Genomic DNA, 19346 nt, shown 5'->3' on the forward strand with positions numbered 1-19346 from the left:
GTCTCTTCAGTCGTGTCAGACTCTGCGGTGCCATGAACTGTAGCCCTCCAGGCTCCTCTGTCCGTGGGATTCTCCCCGCAAGAACACTGGAGTGGGTTGCCATACCCTCATCCATGGGATCTTCCCAACCCAGGGATCGAACTCACGTGTCTTACTCCTCCTGTGTTGGCAGGCTGGTTCTTTACCACTAGCAGAAGCCCCCACCCTCCCTCTACAGATGAAGAAGCCAAGGTAGCTGAGCTCAAGAGATTTCTTCTTCCTCTCTCTCTCTTTTTTTTAAACCATGATGTAAGCCTTGAAAATATCCTCTGCTGTTTCATCAGTTGATTCTTCTATAGTTTTTCACAGAAATATTTGATCTAAGAACATCTGCTACTTACTGTTGGGAACATATTTCTTTCCTTCGTGCTTGGCTTTGCACTTCCCAGAGCTGTCAGATAAGCGTCGTCTCGCAGACTCTGTGACAGGGCTTGGTTTTCCCGCACAAACATCAGGGACACTCGCGGCTGGAAGCGCGTCAATCTGAACGCACAATGTGCCAGCTGTGTGCCTTGCTCAGACTTCTTAACGATGCTGGCTCAGTTATGCTGATACTGCAAGTGATACAGTTCGTCACCGCTTTGGAAATCAAAACGATGTCGTGAGGTGACTTCTAAGGCTTTTACTCATTGCTCGAGCTTTGGCAGATTCAAAATATTAAGGTGCAAGAATTCTGAGCCCCTCCCCCACAGGGCCCCACTCCAGTACTCTTGCCTGGAAAATCCCATGGGCAGAGGAACCTGGTGGGCTGCAGTCCATGGAGTCAGGAAGAGTGGACACGACTGAGCGAATTCACTTTCACTTTTCACTTTCATGCATTGGAGAAGGAAATGGCAACCCTCTCCAGTGTTCTTGCCTGGAGAATCCCAGGGACTGCGGAGCCTGGTGGGCTGCCATCTATGGGGTCGCACAGAGTTGGACACGACAAGCGACTTAGCAGCAAAAGCAGCCCCCACAGGGTACTGCTGTTCCAGTGGTCTCCCTACATCCGACCTCATCTCTGGGAGCTTCAGTTGGCAGGTCCTTCCCAACTGAATTGTTGGCTTGATTAATTCTGTTGTCAAGGTTCCTTTCGTTAAAACAGGGTTATGGAGCTATGTCTGAGAGGTTGCATTTGAAGAACTTGGTGTGCAACAAAATTGTTTTCAGTGTTTCTCTCTTTGATGTAATTGCTGCTGTTTAAAACCTCTGTGACTGGTGCTTAAAAATGGCTTCATCTGAGCCTTGTATTTATATTCGCCTCCTGGTGGTTAGTATCACTGTTTTGACAAACAATATCTCTCTCTCCCCCTCTTTATCTCTTTCTAAAAAATGTTTAATTCAAGATTGATTTCAACCCCCCAAATATCTAAACACACATAAATATTCCTAGAAAATCCTTTTTTTGATGACAATGAAAATAATATTATCAAAGTATTATTATTTACAATTGTGGTCACAAGGCACCCAGATTGTGATCCTTGTTTTATGTGGGATGCATCATTTGCCACAACAAATGAGATGATAGTGGTTTTTGGTTTTGTTTTTTTTTCCTACAGATCACACCTGGCGAAACCAGCCTTTGGGCACAGGATTATTCTAAGATGATCAACTAATGATAGAGAAGATATTGCATTATTTATGTCCATAGACAGATGAAGGGTTGAAGAAGATGTGGTGCATACATACAATGGAATACTACTCAGCCATAAACAGAATGAAATAATGTCATTTGTAGCAACCTGGATAGACCTAGAGATTATCCAACTAAGTGAAGTAAGTCAGATAGAGAAAGACGAATACCACATGACATCACTTGCATGTAGAATCTAAAATATAACACAATGAACCTGTCTACAAAGTAGAAACCGACTCACAGATGCAGAGCGCAGGCTTTTGGTTGCCAAGGGACTGCAGGGTTGGGAGAGGGATGGACTGGAAGTTTGGGGTTAGCAGATGCAAGCTATTTTATATAGACAGTGGATAAACAACAAGATCCTCCTGTAGAGCACGGGGAACTGTATTCAATGTCCTGGGATAAACCATAATGGCAAAGAAAATAAAAACAAAAGTATCTGCATAACTAAGTCACTTTGCTATAATGCAGAAATTAGCACAGCACTGTAAGTTAACCATACTCCAATGAAAGAAGAAAGAGAGAGAGAAAAAGAAAGACACCATGTTATTTAACATTAAGAACTTTGATTTTCTGTAGGTCCTGAACTCCATGTCCATCACCCATTTGTCCTCACTGGGGACAGAACTGGAGTGATCGTGGTCCCACCTATTCCTTGCCGCTTGGGGCCTGAACCCTCCAAGCTTGTCATGGACACACAAGCTGGCAGATTTGGTCTCTTCTCTAACCACGACTGGTCTCAGAGGAGGGGTGAATACGTGGTTTCTCCAGCTGGTCCTTCAGGGAGAGGGTACCTCATCCCAGAGGACAGAAGGGAAGCAAACCTCTCAGGTACATCCTGGGAAAATGGCCAGCTTCCCTCAACTCCCTGCCACCACTCTCGCGTTCTTCCTCCTCACCTCCATAGACCCCCACTGCGTGCATGCTAAGTAACTTCAGTCACGTCTGACTCTTTGCGACTCCATGCACTGTAGCCCGCTAGGTTTCTCCATCCATGGGATTTTCCGGGCAAGAATACTGGAGTAGGCTGCCATGCCCTCCTTCAGGGGATCTTCCTGACCCAGACATCAAACCTGAGTCTCTTATGTCTCCTGCATTGGCAGGCAGGTTCCTTACTACTGAGCCACCTGGGAAGCCCCCATAGACCCATAACCAATGGGGCTAAAAGCAATATAGGGGGCCAAAAGCCTGGGGGTGGGGGACAAAAATTTCCAACCTTGGCTAGCAATCCCCCTTCCATCCCCTGATGGATCCAGCCAGGGCTCCAAAATGGCTAAAGCAGTAGAATAGTGGCCAAGAAGGTGAAATGATATGCACCGATTACAAATGAGAATTATGCAGACTCTAGTAAAACAGAAGTGGCCTTGATATCACATCATGATAAAAAGAAAATATGAAATTCACTGTGCACTCTGTTGGCTGTTTAAAAAGAGTGCATAATTGTAATAACAGGATTTTTTATTTTCTCATGATAAGGCTTAGGACTAATGTGCTAATGTGAATGTGCTTCATCACTTCAGTCATGCCTGACTCTTTGAGACCCTAAGGACTGAGCCCACCAGGCTCTTCTGTTCCATGGGATTCTCCACAGACCACCCTCAAATATGGCACATATTTGAATATTGGCATATTGAATACTTTAAGGTGATGAAGGGATTTGAGGAAACAGCAGGTTCAGGAAGAACTCTGGGACCTTCCCCAAGAGCCGATCATGGACCCTCCTGAGAGAGGTGCCCTTCCTCTACCTGCAGGAGAAGAGCATCATTATCGCCAAGACCGAGGGACGCCGAGAAGGTTCCACACACACAGCCCTTGCTGTTTCTCCCACTTACCTACTCTTAGCTCGTAGCCTTTGTCCTGGCATGTTTCCATGCTGCCCATTCTTCATTAAACCCAGCATAGAAACACTCAAGTTAAATCGTTCTTTTGGGCCTTAATTTCCTTATAAAGGTTGCCAAGTCATGTAAAACTTACATTAAATAAATTGATATGCTTTGCTTCTATTGATCTGTCTTTGTCAATTTGATTTTCACATCCAATCAGGGACTCTAGGAAGGGCCAGGAAAGCTTTTTCCTCCCCTACACTTGTGTGGTGCAATATTTAGGCTAAAAAGGAAACTGCTTTGTGATGTTTTCTGTAGCATTTGTAATGAGTCACATCATCAAAGAGAATGCTTTTACATCCTTACATGTCTCGTTCCAGACTATAGAAAGTCATGATATGTAAGAATATCTCCAACATAACAACTGCATACAGAGTGTAGAGCTTACAGGGGACTCTGATTGGAACAAACTGGCTGTAAAAAGAGATTTTTGTGAAAACTAGAGACATTTGATTATCGAATGAATATTGTTATTGTTCACTTGTGTCTGACTCTTTGCGATCCTATGGATGGCAGCACATCAGATTTCCCTGTCCTTCACCATCTCCCTGAGTTTGCTCAAACTTGTGTCCATTGAGTCAGTGATGCTAACCAACCATCTCATTCTCTGTTACCCCTTTCTTCTCCTGCCCTCAGTCTTTCCCAGCATCAGTGTCTTTTCCAATAAGACGATATTAAAAAATATTTTTAATTTTTAAAGATGTGCTAATGGCATGGTGGTTATGCTAAAAATATATGTATGTACGTATGTTAAAAACATGATTTAGAAATTCGCTTTAAACTGTTTTTAAATGTGTGGAGAAGACTCTTGAGAGTCCCCTAGACGGCAAGAAGACCAAACTAGTCAATCCTAAAGAAAATCAACCTTGAATATTCATTGGAAAGACATGCTCCAATACTTTGGTCACCTGATGTGAAGAGCTGACTCATTAGGAAAGATCCTGATGCTGGGAAAGATTGAAGACAGGAGGAGAAGGGGGCGACAGAGAATGGGATGGTTGGATGGCATCACTGACTCAGTGGACATGAGTTTGAGCAAAGTCTGGGAGATGGTGAAGAACAGGGAAGCTTGGCGTGCTGCAGTCCATGGGGTCACAGAATCAGACATGACTGAGCAACTGAACAATAGAAACCGACACGAAATGTGACACAATATTAGGAAAGCGCTGATGATTTGAACTTTTAAGCTGGCAAATGGGCCCAGGGAGGTTTTCAACTTTGGGTATGTTTGAGACTTTCATAGTAAAAAGAAAAAAACTGGCTATAGTTATGGAAATGAACATCAGAATAATCTTGGAGCTTAAAGTATTAAATCAGAATAATTCAAGATTTTGTTGACCCTGAAAAATAGACCTTTTTCTTTGTTAACATTACTGTTTGTACTCTTGATTCATGAGTTCATGACACTTGTTTCTAGCGTCTGGACTGGGAAATGTTAGATTTATCTTGACTTCCTTTTCACAAAGAATACATGAAGATAGAGACTGTGACTACTACTCGGTTCCAAAGCGATTCTTAATGGTATAAGAAATAGTCATAAAGTAGAACAGGAGAATTGAGGATTTAAAAGTTCAGAGGTTACAAACTCATGGAAACCTGGGGTAGCGTGATAGCTGCCGGGGCGGGGGTGGGTGGGAATTGAGTGAAGGTGGTCCGAGAGTACAGATCTCCAGTTAGAAGATAGCTAAGCTCCGGGGATCTAAAGCATAGCACGGTGACTGTCGTTAACAGTACTGTATCATACACTTGAAAGTTGCTAGGAGAGTAGACCTTAAAGTTCCCATCACATGTAAATACAAAAGTGGTTACTACGGGAGGCGACAGACACCTAATCTTATCGTGGTCATCTTTTCACACTATGTCAAATCATCACTTTGTACAACTTAGGCTTACACAGTACAATATGTCAGTTACATATTAATAAAGCTGGGGAAAAAAATCAGAGATTATGCCAAATGAACAGAGAAATCCGGTATTTCCAGACAACAGTGAGAAAGTAACTTAGAGAAAGAACACTGTATTTGTTTGAGTTTCCTGGTAACCAAGGCCAAGAGAAAAACACAGATGACCCTCAACAGTTGAAAAGGGAATGAGACACATTTATCTGTGTTTATGATGAAATTGTACTTGTGATGAAATATACCTCCAAAGATTATATTTGCCTATTGAGTAACATAGAAGTCAGCATTTTCAGTTGCTGTTTGAAAACATACTGTTAATTATAAGTCAGTAACACTGGTTCTGTGGAAGGTTAAGAAAACACGCTCTAGGTATATTGGTGTCTGGAGAGCTAACGAATTTGAAAAATTTAGAAGCATCAACAAGCTATGTGCCCTTAGCTAGGCTCCCAGACCAGAGCTTTGGTAAAACTGGGCAGTGGCTAGAGGAGACGGGCTGCCTTCCCACCGTGGGCAGACTCTCTCATGCCCACACTGACCACAGATCCCCACATGTATTCTGGAAATCAACAGTTCTTTTTTTTTTCAAAGTAATCTTTATATTTTAAATTGAAGTATAGCTGATTTGAGCTTCCCGGGTGGCTCAGAGGTAAAGAATTTGCCTGCCAGTGCAGGAGCTGCTGGAGACGTGGGTTCAATCCCTGGGTCGGGAAGATCCCCTGGAGGCAGAAATGGTAACCCACTCCAGTGTTCTTGCCCAGAGAATCCCACGGACAGAGGAGCCTGACGGGCTGCCGTCTGTGGGGTCACAAGCAGTCAGAAATGACTGAGCGTGGACAGGCCTTGGACATAGTTGATTTACAGTGTTAGTTTCTGGTGTACAGAAAAGAGTTTCAGTGTCTATATGTAAATATACATATTCTCTTTCGGATTATTTCCCCTTATAAGTTATTGCAATGTATTGACTCTACTTCCCTGTGCTATACAGTAGATCCTTGTTGCTTATCTATTTTGTATACAGTAGTATGTATCTGATAATCCCAGACTCCTGATTTATCCCTTTCCCCTTTGATAGCCATAAGTTTGTTTTCCATGTCTGTGGGTGTATTTCCGGTTTGCATATCAACTTATTCGTATCTTGTTTTAGATTTCACATATAAACGATATCATATGGTATTTGAATTTCTCCATCTGGCTCATTTTACTTAATATGATAATCTCTAGGTCCATCCATGTTGCTGTAAATGGCATTTTCATTCTTTTTTATGACTAGGTAATATCCCATTGTGTATATGTATCACATATTCTACATCCTTTCATTCCTGGATGGACACTTAAGTTACTTCTGTGCCTTGGCCATTGTAAACAGTACTGCAATAAACATTGGGGAAAAACACCAGTTCTGTTAGACATTACCAGGTGCCCTACCAAAAAGGTTTCAAAGCCTAAACTTGAGATGCGCTGGTCTCGATAAAATGAAATCAGTTTGCTGCAGAATAGCATTAGCCTTTAAGACACTGAGGTATGTCTTGAATGTCCAAGGAACATAGACCATACTGATTCCCCAGGAAGGTTGACCGTGGAAGCTCTCTCCCTCCCCTGCTTTAATTCTTTTCCAAATGCAGCGTGCTTTATTATCTCTTTCCCCTCAACATGTACTTTGGGAAACGCTGAACTGCGGTATCTGCTGAAATGAGCACCATTAGCTTTTGGAGCAAACATTTACAACGTCATGGCTCACTCTGTCACTCAGAGCCAAACCTGAAGACTCCTGGTTGATACGGGAGTTCAGAGCAGGTTCCTGATTTTCCTGATTGCCTGATTCACCCTCTCCCATCCTCCCACTGAAAGACGCATGAAGGCACGTGCGCAAAATCGCAACTGCACCAGAAGCTAAGAATACCCATGAAGCCTGGCCCCAGTTGAGGAGGGATTTCTGCCAATGATGGTGCAGATGAGGACAGATTGAGGAATGCTCATTAGCTGATGCACAATGAGGCTTCTGAAACAGAGCTCTGAGTCAGACCAAAGGGAGCCAGGCCCTTCCCAGACATTGCTCCCCAGGTGAAGGTGATCACTTCTCTCAACCACCAACAGTTCTGCCAGTCTGTATTTTTTAAATTCACCATGAATGAGGCTGCCTGAAACTCCTGGTTCTCTGGAAATACTTCTCCTATTCCATGTGGGAAGGGCCTCATCAAACATCTACTGACCCCAGAATTGTGGTTGATGGTCTTCCCTTCCCCTGAGGCTCCAAGAAGTTTCTGTCAGCACCAGGGCAGTCAGGAAAGGAGTCAGGGGGGTGGATCCTCAGCTTCCACAGCCTGGTTCTAAATGCAGGCAAAAAATGTCATTTTAGTAGATACGAAGTCAGCAAAGAGATGTCAGCTTTGGGCAAAGGGTGAAGCATCTCACAACTTAGAGGTAAAGTTAGTAGAATTTAAATAGGGGCACGAGGTGTTAGCTAAAGCTATTATTGTCATCATCTTGTGATGTATAAATAGATCACCACAAACTTACACAGATAATGTATCAATTATCTGTTAGTTTTAAGGAAGCCTCGGAGAAGGCGATGGTACCCCACTCCAGTACTCTTGCCTGGAAAATCCCATGGATGGAGGAGCCTGGTGGGCTGCAGTCCATGGGGTCGCAAAGAGTCGGACACGACTGAGCGACTTCATTTTCACTTTTCACTTTCATGCATTGGAGAAGGAAATGGCAACCCGCTCCAGTGTTCTTGCCTGGAGAATCCCAGGGACGGGGGATCCTGGTGGGCTGCCATCTATGGGGTCGCACAGAGTCGGACACAACTGAAGCAACTTAGCAGCAGCAGCAGCAGCAGCAGCTGGGGCAGGAAGGTTAGGATATATATCTTCCAAATTATAATAAGAAAAAAAAAAAGATACTCCATAGAGCAAAAGACAGAAAAGGGATATCAAGTGTGCATTTTTAAAAAAGCAAGCAAAAGCATAAAAATAAGATGGCAAAAGTAAGAGCAAACATCCTTTTTGAGACAATTAACAAAATAAAGTTTCCTTTTAAGAGACTCTAAGACTGGATCAAAAGCAAAATTTTAATGTGTTTTGTTATGCTTCTGCTTCTGCTGCTGCTGCTAAGTCTTCTGCTAAGAAGCAGAATTTTCAAATCTTTTATCAGATAAAATAGGATGCAGGGGAAATTATTAAACAAAAAAGGTTATTTCAGGTTGCTAAAGATATAATTATGATGAAACTAGTGATCTTGAATCCTAATGTGCCAAATAAAACAGCACTGACATATTTAAAGAAGAAACTTAAAAATCTAAGATGAAATTCAATACAAAAAATTTTGTAACTGAAAATTTTAACAAACCAAGATAAGATTTCATTTGCAAGTTATGGAATTAACAGAAAATTTTAAGAAGCATAGAAATTTTGGATAATAAAATAATATAATTGATTAAAGGATAATTATTAAAAAGATTTACATGCAAAAAAAATGTAACTTCTTTCAAACATCCATGGGATATTTACAAAAGTGACTATTAAATAGCACACAGGAAAACTGAATTACAAAAGTGGCTCTTTTGTATGAACTTAGCAATTAAATTGAAATTAGTAACTAAAATTTGAAAACACAACAAAAATAATCAGGAAATTTTACACACATTTTTAATCAACTCTGTCTAGAAAGAAATGATTAATTCCTTGAAAATGCCAAGATTTGTAAAATGTTGTTAGTGATGTCAATGCTCTGAGACCATTCATTGCCATCTGCAAGGTAGGACCCTATGTTCATGAAAATCACATTTTCAGAGACTCTAAAATGGCACTGGGAAATTCGAGATTTACAGCTTAGGTGCAAAAACAGGCTACAGAACAACATGGAGCAAATACTCCTATTTTTAAGCTAACAAAACAACGACATGAACTAATTGGCAGGGACTGTGAGGTGAAATTATAGGGGATTTAAATTTGCTTATTTCTATTCTGTACATTTCTCAAAAGTTGGGCAACAAATACGTAGTTATACAGTAAACAAATAATAAACAATTTTTCAAGAAAAAAGTTTAAAATTACAATTAAGCCCAGGATGTGCTCACTCTGATCTGGATCCTAGGTGCCTGCCCAGGTGGGATCTGCCCAGGCATGACCTGCTCAGGTGTCCATTTGCTCAACTCTCATCTCGAGGGACCACCTTCTGCTCACTGGTTACCGATTACTTCATCAGTCACTGACATGGAGGACTCCTCCCTACTTAGCAAGTCAGACAGAATTAATGTTTCTTTCCTTCCAAAACTGTATCTGGACTGAAACCAAATTAATGCATGAGGATTCACGAATAGCCTTCTCTTTGGTACACGCCCCAGGCGAACTTTTGAGCATTTCCAAGGCTCTTCTTTGGAGAGCCTGCCTCCCGCCTCTGCCCTCCCTCCATCCACGAACATGCAAGGAACCAGGGGCTTCTCTCAGTGGGGGATGGAGCACAGGTATACGAATGAGCGTGATGCTGGAAAAACAGCTCGGGTATTAAGTGAGGGAGAGAGGGGCCTGAATGGAGGAGAAGCCGGAGTTGTAAGACTGTCTGAAACTTAAAGACCAGCGCAGCTGAAACGAAGGGTGTAAGACAAGATGGGGCTGGGGATACACGTGCACTTCACGAACAGGGATTTGTGGGCCTTGTGGAATATTTGGGGCTTTGTCTTAAGAGCAACAAGAACCACGGACATATTTTCAGCAGAGGGTGACATGACCGGACTTCTTTTGAGAAAATGTCGACGTTGCTGCAGTAGGAATAATAAAATGTAGACACGCTAGATGGCAACCGTAGTGACCATCTGGGAGACCAGACAGGGTGACAAAGGCAGAGATAAAGGGAAGTGGGCAGACTAAGGGGAGAAAAATAATGCAGTGCTTCTCAACTAGGGATGATTTAGACCCTCAAAGGATGGCTGACAAATCCCTCCTCCAGCCTCAGGTCTGAGAAAGCACGTCTCTGCCTCTTTGGGCCCAGCCCAGCACAGCGTCCTGTCCCATTCATCCTCACGGAATGTATGGATCACAACTTGGAGGGAGGCACTGACTGGCATCTTAGTGGCCAAGGATGTTACTCAGTATCCTACCTGCTCAGGATGGCCCCTCTACAAAAAGTGATGCGAAAGGTCAATAGTGCTGCCGTGGAGAAACCTGGATGAGCAGAACTGAGGTGGGAGAGGCTGCAGGGGAATCCCCTTTCTTGCAAATGACCGATGGTGGTGCTGGCCCCCGAGTGAGGAGACCAGGATGCAGGGAAGGCAGCGAGGGCACCCGTGCCCTCCCGGTGGACCCACTGCTGTCAGGAGTCCCCACTGACACGGTGCACCGGCGCCCCCTCCTCCTCCAGCCTCGGGTCTGAGAGAGCGCTTCTCTGCCTCTTTGGGCCCAGCCCAGCACAGTGTCCTGTCCCATTCATCCTCACGGAGTGTATGGCTGAGCGGGTTTACCTGTGCCTGCTGGGATTCGTGAGAAATCAGGGCTGTGTTCACACTGGGGAGGGACAGGACCAGACGGCCAGGCCCCCATCAAAAGTCTTACCTTTTTGCACTGCTCAGGTCTCCCCAGCCCCCACTACACTGCTCAGTTTTGATGGACTTTTTAGAACCACAGTCCTCAACCTTTTTGGCACCAGGGACCAGTTCTGTGGGAGACAATTCTTCCAAAGACTGGGGTGGGGAGGAGCTGGTGGAAGAGTGGAGAGGGGTAGGGGTTTACGGGAGGCCGGCGGGTGAGGGGGTAGGGGAATGGGAGGGGGAAGGGGGAATGGGGGAGCTGGGCGATGGCAGGTAGGGGGGTAGGGGGGTAGGGGTGTGGTTTTTGTTTCACTTACTGTTCACCTCCTGCCCTGCTGCCTGGTTCCTAACAGACCACGGACCTGTACTGGTCAGGGGCCCAGGGGTTGGGGATCCCTGTTTTAGAACACACTTTTATTCCTTTTTCAAATCTATACATCAAAATATCAAATTGAAAAATAAAGACTTCATATTCTGGCTCCAAACCTACCACTAAAATTTGGGACAACTCAAATCGGTCTCTGATGTGAAAGCTTAGGCACCTGGCCAGGGTCTCCATGTGAACCGAGGCCACGTGCGTGGAGCTGGTCACCCACAAAACTCATGCTTAAGGTGCCAGCCATGCAGGTCTGGTGAATAATGATGGGACTGAAAATGTATGATAGCTGACATTTAATAAAAGCCTTGAGGTCAGTGATATGGAGAAAAGAGATGGAACTCCTAACACTGGGCTTTCTTGCACATGTTTTATGGTTTGGTGCTGTGTGTATCATAAAGAGCATTCTGGGACAAAGGGGTGTTTGGGACCCTCCGAGGGCTAGACTGGACTTGGGGTCCATCCCATAGGGGAAAAGACCTGTGGATTCTAGGAGCTCCTGAGGGGAGGCCAGCTGGGCTGTTCACACAATGAACTAACACCCCCTCGGAAGGCTCAGGAGGTGGGACAGTCCTTTAATCCACAGCCCTGAGGGGAAGGGCCGTTTTGAGCATGGTCTGCCCCGTAACTCACGCTCAGCCCCTTCCTAAGGAAGGACGAGGGAGGCAGGGAGCCATGGTAGCTGCCTCTCTGTAGGGGGTGGGGAAGCAGCGTGCTGAGGTCTTGATGAACCCAGCACAAAGGTGAGTCCCCCTGCCTGAACACCCCATTTCCTATCTGCCTCTCACCCAGATGACTCATCACCCATGCTCACATTCCAGACTCTCTTCTGGGGAGCGTGGGACCCCAGAGCTGCTGTGGACACTCCTCTGATTGATTCTATCAAAGCACTGATGCCACCACATGGGAAATGCTCCTGGGTCCTGAGAGGCCCTTGAGGGTGGGGCTGTGCTTGGAGCTCCACACGGGGCAGTGCCTGCGCTAAGGAGTGGCTGGATGACCCGGAGGCACAGAGCGCCGCCTGCAGCTCATCTGGTACCCGAGAGTGATGGAGGGCTTTGCCCCCAGGGACCTCAGGCAGCCCAGGGCACCCAGCACTGGTGCTGGCAGCCTCGATTCAGGCGTGGTGGGAGGAGAGCAGCCCCCATGCTTCCAGCTTCTCAGCCCAGTGACGGCTCATAGCTTAGGACCTGGCAGGGAGGGGAGCCCCCAGGATTGCTGATGGCAGCAGCCTAGAAAGCACGGGGGTCCTCTCAAAAGAGCTGGGTAGGAAGACTTCTAGAATGTGGGAATGACGTTCCCAGAACAGCAAGTGTCAGCAGCGCCCTAGGAAGACTGCCCATGACCGCTATCCTGACCCTGGTTTTCCCCTGGTCACATGGAAAGCAGGGATCACACCCAAATCGCCTATTAGTCATGTTTCTAGGAAAGAGGCCCTCTATGAGATAAACTGGGTGTTGATCGTAAGAGTGGGATGTTTCCTATATCTCAGCAAGAAGTTAAGTGTCAATCAATAAAAGTAGGCATTCACTGATGATCAGACATCTGGTTTTGATTTTAAAGCTTGGACAAGTGCTTTGTTTTGTGTTTGCATTTTTTTTTTTTTTTTTTTTTTGCTTTGTCATTTTATCTTACACAGCTGGTTTGTGACAGATTCAGAAGTCAGCACTCAAGAGAAGGTCAGGACAACGGCCTCCAGCTCACTGTGGATCAAGACAACAGTGTCAGGGGCTCCGGCCTCCTCAGCAACCTGAAAAGTCCTTCCTTTCTGAAAGATGTGGGAGCCTGTTTGCTGAGCCTCGGCCTGGTGGGCCAGACCCCTTGGCAGGCTTTGCTGGGGGCTTCATCAATTCCCTCTGCACCTGGAATTATACTAGGCCTCCTATGGGATGTGTTTGTAGCTTCAGGGTCTGCTTATCCAAGCCCCGCCCATCTGTTCCGGAAGCCAGAAGCCGCATGAGTAGAGACCCACTAGTGGAGGTGTGTGGGGACTCCTTCCGGGATGGAAGGCAGTGAGGGTGGCGGGGGCGAAGCTGGGGCTTTGATTCTCAGGGAAGCCTCAATGGACTCCACGGAGAGGACTGAAGATGAGATGATTTCTAGAACATTCCATAGACAAAACAGACTCCTGCTTACTCTGGATGGAAAGGAGAACCACAGAGATACAAGGAGCCGTGCAAACAGGAACAGACTGTCTCAGGAAAATGAACTGACACAGGCTCTGGGCAGTGAGGTCTGGAGGAGCTAGAAGTCTGTGCAATCACAGGCCCCCTAAATCTGCCCACCTCCGGCTTTCCAGTTCATTTGACAGTTCCTCTGGGCACCTTTGTACTCATGGTCAAGACCACTAACAGCCTTTGCCTCTTCCCCTCCTTCCCCAGATCCAATCTTCTGGCCAGTCTCATTGGCTCTAACATCAAAAACAAGTTTTAATTTCAAAAGGTCAAGGGCCAATTACTTTAAAATGTACACACATTTTGTCTCCAGTCACCCCACTGATACAGGCATCATCGTCCCCACTTTGGGGGATGCAGGCTCCTGGAGGAGAGTAGCCAACAGAGCCTGGATGTGGCCTGGGGTCTCTGAAGCCACATCTGCATCCTCTTTGAATTACCTGCTCAAGAGGTGTGACGTCTGAGTGGGACAACCCTGCGTTCACATGATGAAGTGAGGGAGCTGAGTCATGTCCAACTCTTTGCAACCCCATGGACTGCAGCACACCAGGCCTCTTTGTCCATCACCAACTCCCGGAGTTTACTCAAACTCATGTCCTTTGAGTCAGTGATGCCATCCAACTGTCTCGTCCTCTGTCGTCCCCTTCTCCTGCCTTCAGTCTTTACCAGCATCAGGGTCTTCTCCAATGAGTCAGTTCTTCCCATCAGGTGGCCAAAGGATTGGAGTTTCAGCTTCAGCATAATCCTTCCAATGAATATTCAGGACTGATTTCCTTTAGGATGGCTGGTTGGATCTCTTATAGTCTAAGGGACTCTTAAGGGTCTTCTCCAACACCACAGTTAAAAAACATCAGTTCTTCAGTGCTCAGCTTTCTTTATAGTCCAAGTCTCACATCCATATATGACTACTGGAAAAACCATAGCCTTGACTAGATGGTCTTTAGCTGCAGGTTTACTCCAGGGAATCCCCTCCCCATGTGACATTCCTCCAGGACACTCAGGACCTCCTGTTCCCTCTCCTGTCCTTCATCACTGCACCAAGCTGTGCCCTTCATCCACCAAGCATGCAAAACAGGTTATTCCCAGTTGTGTGGGGTAAGTGTCCTGGGCTAGGAGTCGGGGGTTTCGGGTCCTGGATCGACGTCTCCACTTCAGTGGCCTCCATGTTCTACTTGTTCCTGTCCTGCTTATGCTCTAGAAATGTGGAGGTGAGGGAGGAATTTGCCATCAATGGCTTTGGCTGAGAAAAAACATGCTTCCTGCTTGGTTCCAAGCTCATTCACTTATAAATCAGATTAATGAAAAATTGGGGAGCACGAACTGTATGCCAAACACAGTGCATGTAAGCAATGTCTTCAAGGAACGCCAGCCTAAATGGTGAGAAGGAGGAAAGTATGACTGGAGAGCAGCGTTCCTCATGAAAGCTTATGTGCTGTAAACCCTGGGGTGTTAACAGAGGGGGAGAATCCAAAATGAGCCTTGAATGACAAAGGCTTGCTCCACCCAATCTCAGAACCACCAGCACTGCGTCCGTGCGGTGTCATTATATGAGATGTTTCCTGGAAGCCACTTTTCCGTGGCCAGAAGGAGCACACCCTCACCCTGGCTTTCAGCAGCATGCGACAGTGGCTTGGAGACCTGAGAACTAAGTGGGGCTGGAAGGACCAGCGTTTGGAGGCGGGTTACTGGGCTGCATCTCAGCATCTTCTGTAAAGACGAGGGAACAAGCAGAGGGGGGAGAAACAAGCTGGGCATGGCCGCAGAGCCAGGATATGCTATCTGCAGTCTGACACCAGTGCCTGAAGCTCACGAACTATCCAGAACTGGTCCCCGAGTTGCTCTCCTCTGCGGGGAGGAGAACACTTGCGTCACTGACTCCCTAAGTCAAGGCTTCTAAGGCCTCAAACCCAGGCAGTTGGAGAGGAAAGGAGCTTGCACAGGTTTCTCCAGACTGATGGCAGTTTGGTTGCCCTATTTCTTCAAAAGGAAGAAAGGCGGGATGCTTTGAAGGAGATGTGGAGGAAAAAGTCACTGGTGGACAAGGAGGGATTGGGGAGGGCAGATTTCTAAGAAGAGAAGCTCTTCTCCAGCAATGCTTCTGGAGCTGCAGTGAAAGCACCTGGAGACTTACCAGGGAGACTGGGTGGTCCCTGCAGCGGGACACCCAGAGTGACATCGTAAGAGGGTCACCAAAGCCCTGAGCTGCTCCTTAAATGTTCAGGTCAGAACCTCAATCACACAGGGACTCTGAACTGGTCCTCCCTGGGGGAATTAATAGCACTGGCTGAGCTCTCAGCAGAGTGTGTGTGTGTGTGTGTGTGTGTGTGTGTGTGTGAAATAAATACAAACATTGAAAGCCAGTAATAAAACAAACACCCGTGCATCCACCTTCGTGATAAAAAGTAAGGCATCAGCAGTCCTGCAGGGCTGCCTGGTGCCTCTCACCAAGAACTTCCTTCCAGTACTTTCAGGCTAGACACACCCTTGCTTTCTTTATTGTTTTACCACCTATGTATATATTTCTGAGCAACGTGTTGTTTGGTTTAGAGAAACGGATAATAAGCACAAATTTAGTGCTTATGACAAAGAAAAGATTGTAACCCTGCTTGGAAATGAAAGCTCCCAGGAGAGTAAATGGAACCATCTCTATTGTAGAGCCTGGCTTCCACTTTGCTGAGAGTTTACAAGAGCCCCTCCTGGGGCAGCCATAAGCAAGATCTTGAGTGGGTTCTGGGGGCCACAGGGACCATCCTAGCTGGGGTATCAGGCAGATGGGATGGGTGGACTGGGGACCACAGGAGGAACAAGGTCAGGGAGCTGCTCACGCTTTCCAAGCTTCTAAGCTTGCTGGCTCACCTCCAGCTGTCAAGGAGGCCAAGTGTGAACACTTTTGTAGGGTAAAATTAGGGACCTCAGGTGGATCAGGGGCCAGTGTATTGAGGGGAGAATAGAAACCCCATCAACACACAAGGAAGACAAGCCCAGATGGGTCAGGCTGACCCAGGAGTTCCGTCCTCAAGTAAAAGACAGTGACTCCGGGACACAGACCTCACCCGGTGGGTCTCCAGAGTCACAGGGTTCCAGCCTGAAAGTACTGTCCTGCGTCAGCACACACAGGCTGCCCTGGGTTCACCACCAGATCCACAGGTACCTAGAGCTGACTCTTCCCAGGGCCTTTCAGAGTCAGATTGGTTCTCAGCTTCCTTCCTGAAAGTGAAGTCAACTTTTTAAGCTCTTCAGTCATCACTGCACCCATCTTCTTTCCAGTTCTCCCAAAGTCGTTGCGGTCATGTTGTCATCTTTGCTCCTGCTCACCCGGGGCCCTGTCTCCATCTCCGTCCTCTAATTCCTCCCCAGTCTTTCATTGATTTAGCAAAATGAGACTAGGTGTTGTTTGGAGAGAACAAAACTAGACTCTGATGGTCAGTCTGCCATCTTAGCCTGGAGCCTCTTTGATTTTTCTTTTTGACTATGGTTCCTGATTCAGGTGGTCAGTAGCCCTGTTGACCAGAGGTCTTCAGCCAGGGGACCACACACCCGCAGAAATGAGAAGAGTTTCCAGTGGGGATCAGGCAGGAGGAACTGAGTCATCTGGACAGTCTCAGTGTCCTCAATGGGTGATGAAGTTGGGGTTCCCCTCTCGCACTCCCCGTTTGGTATATTTCAAAAAGGAACTGCCTCCTACTCACCTACAGGACTCTTTGCGCAAAGACATTTTAATGTTGGTTGTTGTTTAGTTGTAAGTCATATCTGACTCTTTGTGACCCCATGGAATGTTGCCCACCAGCCTCTTCTGTCCATAGGATTTTCCAGTCAAAAATTATTGGAGTGAGTTGCCATTTCCTTCTCCATTTAATGTCAGGGATGGTCTTGAAAATATTGAAAGGCTTTAATGGCTAGATAAAAATCCTTTCACACACCAGGTGGCAGTTTTATGTTTGCTTTCCAAAAAGTCAACAGTTGATTATCATTAAAATTATTCTCTTTCTTGATGAAAAAGCAGTGCATGTTTTTGGCACATAGCTCAGAAAATTCAAAGAATTGAGTGACACTGACTGATTAAAAAATTAAATTTAAAAATTTAAAAAACCAACTTCTGCATGCAAAAGAAAAAACCTTAGTGCTGGTAGTTATAAAAATGAAAAACATAGAAGTAGTTTAATTGTGAATTCTAACTTATTCTAAAAGGAGAATATTCCTACTCATGAAACGATTGAAAATTGAGATAGCATCATTCATCTCGTGAAGAGATAAATTTCTGCTAACATTTCCCCTTTAATATTTATCCATCAAAATATGAAATCTACTTGTATTTTGGTCAGTTCTTTGCTACTAATAATTGTAATGGTAATGTGATCCAGAGGTAATTTTTAGCATCACAATGCATATGGACATGGGATATTAGAAACATATTTTAGCTCCTGCTTATGGGCACATTCGTTTTTGATTCAGAGACATAGAATAAATGGAATACTTTCAAACAAAAAATGTTTCACATCAGATTAAATTCTATAGGAATGGAAATATGAATTCAAAGAGAAAGGGAAGCATGCAAAATTTTCAATGGCTAAAGAATTTTTTCTTGCTGGTTGTCTTTTAATGGATGATCATTTCAGTTCAGTTCAGTCGCTCAGTCGTGTCTGACTCTTTGCGACCCCATGAATCGCAGCACACCAGGCCTCCCTGTCCATCATCAACTCCCGGAGTTTACCCAGACTCATGTCCATCATGTTGGTGATGCCATCCAGCCATCTCATCCTCTGTCGTCCACTTCTCTTCCTGCCCCCAATCCCCCACAGCATTAGGGTATTTTCCAATGAGTCAACTCTTCGCATGAGGTGGCCAAAGTATTGGAGTTTCAGCTTCAGCATCAGTCTTTCCAATGAACACCCAGGACTGATCTCCTTTAGGATTAACTGGTTGGACCTCAATGCAGTCCAAGGGACTCTCAAGAGTCTTCTCCAACACCACAGTTCAAAAGCATCAACTCTATGGCCCTCAGTCTTCTTCACAGTTGAACTCTCTCATCCATTCATGACTGGAAAAACCAGTCATGTATGGAAAAACCATAGCCTTGACTAGATGGACCTTTGTTGGCAAAGTAATGGCTCTGCTTTTGAATATGCTATCTAGGTTGGTCTAACTTTCCAAGGAGTAAGCATCTTTTAATTTCATGGCTACAATTACCATCTGCAGCGATTTTGGAGCCCCAAAAATAAAGTCTGACACTGTTTCCACTGTTTCCCCATCTATTTCCCATAAAGTGATGGGACCAGATGCCAAGATCTTCGTTTTCTGAATGTGAGCTTTAAGCCAACTTTTTCACTCTCCTCTTTCACTTTCATCAAGAGGCTTTTGAGTTCCTCTTCACTTTCTGCCATAAGGGTGGTGTCATCTACATATCTGAGGTTATTGATATTTCTCCCAGCAATCTTGATTCCAGCTTGTGCTTCTTCCAGCCCAGCGTTTCTCATGATGTACTCTGCATATAAGTTAAATAAGCAGGGTGACAATATACAGCCTTGACGTACTCCTTTTCCTATTTGGAACCAGTCTGTTGTTCCATGTCCAGTTCTAACTGTTGCTTCCTGACCTGCATACAGGTTTCTCAAGAGGCAGGTCAGGTAGTCTGGTAGTCCCATCTCTTTCAGAATTTTCCACAGTTTCTTGTGATCCACACAGTCAGAGGCTTTGGCATAGTCAATAAAGCAGAAATAGATGCTTTTCTGGAACTCTCTTGCTTTTTCCATGATCCAGCGCATGTTGGCAATTTGATCTCTGGTTCCTCTGTGTTTTCTAAAACCAGCTTGAACATCTGGAAGTTCACGGTTCAC

The 19346-nt window shown here is 45.5% G+C and overlaps 1 long non-coding RNA gene across 2 annotated transcripts in view; it reads left to right on the top strand.

The window, feature by feature from the left end:
* The window catches only part of LOC101904718 (uncharacterized), a 67530-nt gene extending 63844 nt beyond the window's left edge, over positions 1 to 3686 (top strand). The window contains exons 4-5 of one of the 2 annotated variants that reach the window (XR_009494037.1): positions 1578 to 1794; positions 2234 to 3686. This is a non-coding gene — a long non-coding RNA (uncharacterized lncRNA). Of the gene's footprint in view, positions 1 to 1577 lie in introns of both variants that reach the window. The other variant, XR_805845.4, reaches the window with a different exon arrangement.
* Positions 3687 to 19346: the final 15660 nt, after the last annotated feature.

Source organism: Bos taurus, chromosome 3 (assembly GCF_002263795.3).
Source record: "Bos taurus isolate L1 Dominette 01449 registration number 42190680 breed Hereford chromosome 3, ARS-UCD2.0, whole genome shotgun sequence".
NCBI lineage: Eukaryota > Metazoa > Chordata > Mammalia > Artiodactyla > Bovidae > Bos > Bos taurus.